Source organism: Triticum urartu, chromosome 5A (assembly GCF_056163025.1).
Source record: "Triticum urartu cultivar PI428250 chromosome 5A, HENAU_Tu73, whole genome shotgun sequence".
Lineage (NCBI taxonomy): Eukaryota > Viridiplantae > Streptophyta > Magnoliopsida > Poales > Poaceae > Triticum > Triticum urartu.
In genome coordinates, this window is record NC_141877.1 from 560,655,598 (window position 1) to 560,663,659 (window position 8,062).

An 8,062-nucleotide genomic window follows, 5' to 3' on the forward strand; every position below is an offset into this window, starting at 1 on the left:
CCGCCCCGAGGGAGAACTACTCCCTCCTCGTCATGGAAAGCGCCGGGGTCATGAAGAAGGCCACCGGAGAGGGATTCCCCCCTCCGGTAGGGTGCCGAAACGGCTCTAGATTGGTTTTCGGTGGCTACGGAGGCTTTTGGCAGCGGAACTCCCGATCTATTATGCTCCTCGATGTTTTAGGGTATATGGGTATATATGGGATGAAGAAGTCGGTCAGGGGACCCACGAGGGGCCCACGAGGGTGGGGGGCACGCCCAGGGGGCAGGCGCGCCTCCCTACCTCGTGGCCACCTTGAAGCTTCCATGACGTCTACTCGAAGTTTCCTGGATTGCTTCCGTTCCAAAAATAACTCTCCCGAAGGTTTCATTCCGTTTGGACTCCGTTTGATATTCCTTTTCTTCGAAACAATGAAATAGGCAAGAAAACAGCAATTTGGGCTAGGCCTCCGGTTAATAGGTTAGTCCCAAAAATAATATAAAAGTGTATAATAAAGCCCATAAACATCCAAAACAGATAATATAATAGCATGGAACAATCAAAAATTATAGATACGTTGGAGACGTATCATGTGTTATCATGGCAATGTTTATCTTTGATGGGGCAAGGGTGCACCGACATCTTCCAGTCGGCATGAAACATGGACGCTTGTAGTGGACCCTGGATCATGGCAGATAATGCATGGCAGTTCACACAAGCGTGTAATTGCAGCAGTTACACCGCACAACGACATGGGTGACCACTTTGCAATGGCTACATCCGATAGGCATGCGCCTTCGTCCACTGCAACCACATACGTGAGTTCACTCGGTCTATGCTGCTCCCGCTGCCTCCATAGTTTTGTTTTGTGCTCCCTTTCGTCTCTGACAGAACGCACACCTTGTGGCGTTCCTGCGCCGCTACACATGGTCATCCTTGGTTTTGGTGTCCTCTATTCTCAGATGGCATCCGTCTGTCTCTCGGTCGGTAGTGTCTAGATACAAGAACAACCGTCTTTGTTCTTGTGCGAATTCCTGAGCCTCTTCATTGCGTGCGGATTCGTCCGGTTCCAAACTTCCCTCACTTTCATCCTCCGAACTACATTGAACCAAGAGATGCCCATCAACCACTGGAGAAGGTGGTGGCATTGTGAACACGCACTTGTTAGGCATTGGAGAAGAGGGCGCTATTAGCCATCACCGTTTTCCTTGTGAGGAAGAAGCAGCCCGGGCTGACTTACATCTAGAGCTTGGTCGGCGCTCGCGTCCACATCCACTACCATCACCAGGACAATGGTCATGACCGTGTTTGCCTCTCGTGGCAACTTCTTCAGAATAGTCCCCAAGATCTGGGTAGGTGTGCGACTTGGATGGATGACACTTTCATCATCGTTAATGTCGATTACTTCGACCACATTGTCTTTCCTCTTCTTGAGCGAAATCTTCTCCTCCATGAATCGATGCTGGCTGAGGAGATGGACTATGTGTTTGTCAAAAATCCATGGAGTTGGAGAAGCACTAGTCGGGATCAACTGCAGCGGGACAATTTCTTTGTTGTTAGGAAAAGCAAAGGCAACCCATTTTCTCTTCTTGAAAGGCAACTCATTATCCTCGAAGACCACCTTCCCCATGATCAACTGTTCTTCATGCGGTACCCGGAAGCCACATCATGGGACCGAGTGCCGATCCCTAGATCAGTGGCCTCGATAGAGGTTGTCTGTCTTTGTGTCCTGTGGATCTCGGACAGCAAGACGTGTTCCATGATTTTCCACAGGTGTGATTCCACCTTGTGGCCAATCATTTTGATGGCGTTTCCTCTCCAGTAGCCACTCGCACCGGAGCTGCTCTAGAAAAACCCCATGCCGCAGCCCCAACCGACGCCATGGTTGGAAGTGAACACATGTTAACAACACAGATGCAGGTGTCCCGCACGAATTTCTGAACGAATTCCTCTTCCTCGACCAACTGAATGTCCAGGATACTGAGCTCCGACAACGAGAGGGCCACCGGGCGAACGGAGATGGGGCCGGGACCTTACCAAAGCGGCCACCTAGTAGGGAATGTGTAGGACGCGCCCGTAGAGGTGACCATGCAACAATTTAGTGAAAGTGGAACTTACATTTTTTGTTAAAGTTGCAACTTTCTAGGAAAGTGTAGGTTACAATTGTTCACCAAACTATATTTTAGATGGTTTAACCCCCCTTCCCTGACCATTTCAAAAAGGAAAATGGTATTAGTTTTCCTAAGGCCCAAAGATTTTTTTGATTTTATTGAATCATAGGAAAGTCGCATTATAAAGAGGTGCCACTCACAAGGATCTGGGTGCGACCGCCTTGCTTGATAGGGAGCAGCAAGATTATATTTTGCAGCATGTTGTATGGGTGTGTGTGTGGGGGGGGGGGGGGGTTGCGGATGAGGTCAAGATCTGGTCTGTCTTCACCCTCTCCACCTCCATCGTGTTCAATTGTTGCCACCGGCACCGGAGCTAGTTAGCCCTCAACCTCGATTGCGGCTGATTTCCTCTTCCTGGGATCCCGTCGAACTTGTGCTAGCAGAGGTGTTTTGTGAATCCCATTAGCAGCAACACGACAAATATATAACTTGGTTTGGAGTGAATATGAACCATCAAGCTTTCCTTGATTGAATTGCACTATTCACTTGGCCATGGCATTCTCTTTGTTTGCACGCCTTTGTCAAATAGCTATAGAAATAGTGGCATTACATAGTGTTGGCATGCCAGACGTACTACTTCAACAACAGAGATTTATCAATCAGGTGTTGGTTCCCCATCTTGGATTGGAGGATTAGAAGATAGCAGGCAAAATTAAATCATGGCACTAAGGCTCACCACATGACATCTAGAGATAAGTCAATGAATGATGATTAAACTAGTAAGATGCATCAATGATCGTTTAAATGCTACTCCCTCTGTCTCAAAATGTAAGAACTTTTTTGACACTTACATTTTGAGATAGAGGGAGTAGTAACAAGAAAACATAAAGTGATGCCTATGTTCATGCATGGACCCCTTCTTTCATTTCGCTGCTCGTGTGGATGACAGTCAATGCAAAAAAAACATTTCCATGTTATACAAAATAACAAGTTATTGGTTTTATATAAACATGGGAAATATTCTTCTAGGTGAACCAGCCTCTCCCATTTTGTCTGGCTCAGTTTGCTCTGGCTATGTACATATTCTCTTCTGAGATACAATTTACAGTGCCAAGAGGGCATAGTAAATATACGTAGAGCTTAGATGTAACGGCTTGATAATGAAGCCCAATGTAATAGCATAACTTCCATTTGCTTTGTCCGGCTCACATCGTTAAACCAAAAAAAGTGTGCCCCTTTATGATCTTATATTCAACAAAGTGAGGTTTCTTCAATGGCATAAATGTAAAACGCTAAAACACATGGAACATTCGGCTGAGAAGTGAAGAAGTGTCATCTAATAAAGACTAGAGTGCTCAACATACAATTAGTACTAGTTGATCTCTACATCTGAGCACACATCAAATATTTAGTTGCAGATCATCTCATCACAATGCAAGCAGGGGAGACATGAAAAACACCTCTGCACACTGAAAGATGCAATCATACGATACAATCAGGAATTTTGTGCACTAGTAAAAATATGGTAGAAAATATAAAAATCGGAATTAGAATTTACAACAGAAAATCATACACATATTTCAATTACTAGGAAAGCAAGAACAAAATGAGAAGCATATAGAAATCAGACAACCTATATATGTAGCTAGTATCAGCTAAATACATTACAATTTCATAGATGAAATGAGTTCGAAAAACGCCTTCAAATTAAGCACATACAACAAACAGGATATGGAAGTTTCAATTTCAATGACAACCACATCAATGATGTAGTAAGTATATGCCGCTAAAACACATCTGTTAAGAATAATGGTGATTCACAGACTAGCTACAGTCTACAACATAGATTCACTACTAGTTGTTGTATACCTGAAAACACATCAAATATGTTCAGTTGCAGATTATCTCATCTTAATGCAAACAAGGGAGACATGAAAAACTCCTCTGCCACCGACAGATGCAACAATGCGATACAATAAGAAGTTGTGTGCACTCCTGACAACACGGTGGAAAATACCAAAGTCGGAATTAGAATTTACAGTAGAAATTCATACAAATAATTTAGACAACCTATATAGTAGCAGTCTAAAACTCTAAATAGTTCACAATTTCATATAGATGAAATGAATTCGAAAGCAGACTTCAAATTACAACAACAACCAAATCAAAGAGTACAACAGCAAACAAACACAGACGAGGAGCAAACACAAACAACAAAGACTCTAATTAAACTGATAGATATTTGTATGATGCCTCAAACTGAACCTGCTGGGTATAGCTCAATTAATGGTGGTACCTAATGCACGGCGAGATGTCCGAGGGGCGAGACCATGGCAGGAAGTGCTCAATCTCCCTAGGGATTGAGTAACGCGCCACCCGCCGGCGTCAGCGCAGGGATACTCCTTCTGCTGGAGGACACTGTGCGGACCACCAGGGTAGACGTTGTTGACGAAGTAGATGTAGCCCGGTCTGCCGGTGTGTCCCGTGTCGAAGGCCTTGGAGCAGGATCGGCCGATGAGGAGCATATGCCTGGTCATTTGGTAGACGCCCCAGGACCAAGAAGCCGACCGTCCCTCATGTTGCTTCAGTAGCCTGAAGACCTGGAACCGCGACGCGCGGCCTCTCAACGAAGAGATGAATCTCCTCACCATTAGGAGATCGGTGCCAGAGGCGGACGGGAGGAGGTAGCGGTATACGATCTCCCCGTGTGTCATGTTCGTCCGGGGAGCACGGATCTCGTAGGCAAGTTTTACAATGGTATGCGTAGATGTCGAAAGTTTGGCCTTATAGGAGTAGAGTTTATCATCAGAATCGACGGCCCAGAACCATCCATGGTGTTAAGTCAGGTCCTAGGAATTGGGCGGGGCCGTCATCTCTGCCGGCAGCGAAGTCCAACACTCCATGCCTTGGTGGCAGAAGGCCATGTTCGTCTGGCTGGATGTTATGGCATCGACCACGCAGCCACCAGAAGATGGGGCGGGGGACATGGCGGCTGCGGGGATCATCATGGGGCACCTGGTGTCGTCGGATTTGACGGGGATGCACACACGATTCAGGAGGGCGACGTGCTCGCTGGTGCGGAGGTTGAGCAAGGCATGACCGTGGGAGTGATGGGATGATACCATGACCCACCCTCCCGGACCAGATCCACAGAAACATGCTCCATGGCCCTTGTCAGATAGGGCCGGGCACAGAAAAATGGAGCCTCCGAAGATCCTGAAGTTGTCGGTCCGGGCAGTGGAGGGCTTGAGGAGCCATCACAGCGGGGACGGGTTCTGCACGGCTACCCGGTGCTAGTGCTTGCTGACGGCGGACGCCCGGACTCGGTCCGTGATGCACAATAGCAGGAGGAAGATATGGCCGAGGAGATCTCAGTGGATCCTGGATGGATATCTTATGCCATGACGAGCCGGTCTGCCATCACTAACTCTGGCGCTAGCTAAGCTGCAAGTCGAAGGACGAGATCCCGAGGCCGGTGGGTGCTTCGGTCAATGAGTTCGTGATGGAGCTGCCCTACCGCCGGTGCCAGGTGTCAAGGCTCCTTTGCAGCACGATGAAGACAACATCCCTCCCCTACCATTGCAGCACCTAGCTGCTCTCCTCTCCGTCATTCGCTCACTCTCGTCGTTCAATCATCCATCGATTGGTCAGCCTACCTTGGACTCTATATCTGCATATCTTTCTCATTTTTGTTGGACCATGCAAAGGGAGAAGGGGCGAAAGAAAGAGGTTAGCCTAGCCATAGACCTGCTGGACAAAGAATCTGAAACGTTTATGTAGGCATTTTTGGTTTAAAGTTCCTCTGTTTCTTTGTTGTGGTAATTTTGTTTCTTTACCCACTGTGCAAGGCTGTGTAGTGGACGGGATTTGTTTAGAAGATGCCTTCGGTTTGTCCAGTTGTGGTCTAGTTGTTTTGGATGGTAACGGTTTATGCCAGTGCGCAACCGTCAAAGCTGCTCCACACTCCTCAGGTCATTCTAATGGGCTCTTCTCCATCTATGCCTAAGCCGATGATACTTTCTTAAGTCTTATTCAATTTAGATAAGTGCAACAATTCAGTGAAAGTGCAACTTACACTTTTTTTATTAGTTGCATTTTTGTTGAAAAGTGTACGCTACACTTATTTAGTAAACTAAAGTTGATTTTTCTAAACTGATTGGTTCTTAAGAAAAAATCTAATTTATTTTGAATCAACAAAAGAACATGTCGGCAGATTTGTGTATGCTTCCCGCTTGGGCCAGCTGGGCAGATAGTGATGACAAGGTCCTGCAATTGTCGTGTTTTGGACTACAGCGTGCCGATGTCTGCATGATGGCATGCATTGACCGAGGGCGCGCTGGCAGTTGTTGTCTAATGCACACACCACAGCTGCAAATGGAGGCCCTTCTCGGCATTGGCAATGTTTATCTTTCATGGGGGCAAAGGTGCACTGACGTCTTCTAGTCGACAGCAAACATGGTTGTGCCTATCGCTACTCATGCAAAGGACGTTGTGGTAGTGGCCCTTGGGTCATGGCAGATGCTGTGTGCCAGTTCGCACAATGACATGGGTGGCCACTTTGCGAAGGCTACTTCCGGGAGGCCTGCGCCTTCGTCCAGTGCGGCCACATATGTGAGTTCGCTCTCTCTGCGGTGCTCCCGCTGCCTCCACGGTTTTGTTTTATGCTCCCTTTTGTGTCTGACAGAACGCACTCCACGCGGCCTTCCTGCGCCAGTGCACATGGCCATCCTTGGTTATGTTTTCCTCTATTCTCGTCTGGTGTCCTATCTGTCTCTCGGTCGCTGGTGTCTAGATCCAGGAACAGCCATCGTTGTGCTGTGAACAGCCACTTGTCTAGCACTAGAGAAGAGGGCGCTATTAGCCAACACTGGTTTCCTTGTGCGGACGAAGCAGCCTGGGCCAACTTCCCTGCAAAGCTTGGTCAGCGTCCGTGTCCACATCCACAACCATGACTAGGACCATGGCCGCGACCAGATTTTCCTCCCGTGGCCACTTATTCTTGAGAACAGTCCCCATGATTTGGGTAGGTGCGACTAGGACAACACTATCATCATCGTTAATGTCTATTACTTTGACTACATCGGCTTTCCCTTTCTTGAACGAAAGCTCCTCCTCCGTAAATCGATGTTGGCCGAGGAGATGGACTATGTTTATCAGAAATCTTTGGAGTTGGAGAAGCACTAGTCGGGATCGGCTGTAGCTGGACAATTTTGTTGTTGTTAGCAAAAGCAAAGGCAACCCAATTTCTCTTCTTGAAAGGCAAATCCTTATCCTTGAAGACCACCTTCTCCATGATCCACTATTCTTCATGCGGTACCTTGGGAGCCGCATCATGGGATAGGGTGACGATCCCTAGATTAGTGGCCTCGACAGAGGTTGTCTATCTTTGTGTTTCTTCGATCTCAGACTACACGATGTGTTCCATGATTCTCCACAGGTGTGAAACATTGTGTCCAAGCCTATTGATGGCGTTTCCTCTCCAGTAGCGACTTGCACCGGAGCTCTACTACGGAAAGATCCCATCCGCGGGTGGTGAAGGGCTTGAGGAGCTATGGTAGCAGGGACAGGTTCTGCAAGGCTACCCGGCGCCAGTGCTTGCTGCTGGCAGACGCCTGGGTTCGATCCGGGATGCACGACAGCAAGAGGAAGATATGGACAAGGAGATCTCGGTGGAGGCCGGTCTGCCCTCGCTGCATGTCCTACTCGAGAGGTGGCTGGGCTGCAAGCCGAAGGACGAGTTCCATCGGCCGGTGGGTGCTCCGGTGAATGAGTTTGTGATGGAGCTACGCTACTGCTGGTGCCAGGCGTCCAGGCTCCCTTTCTGCATGGTGAAGACAACCTCCCTCCCCTGCCATTGCAGCACCTAGCTGCTCCGCTCTCTATCATCTTTCACATTTTTGTTGGACCATGCAAAGGGAGAAGGGGCAAACAAAGAGGTTAGCCTAGTCATAGAACTGCTAGACAAAGAACCTAAA

General features: G+C 47.9%; 1 pseudogene; it reads right to left on the reverse strand.

The window, feature by feature from the left end:
- Window positions 1–4,370: 4,370 nt before the first annotated feature.
- Window positions 4,371–5,698, reverse strand: LOC125526473 (uncharacterized; annotated as a pseudogene).
- Window positions 5,699–8,062: the final 2,364 nt, after the last annotated feature.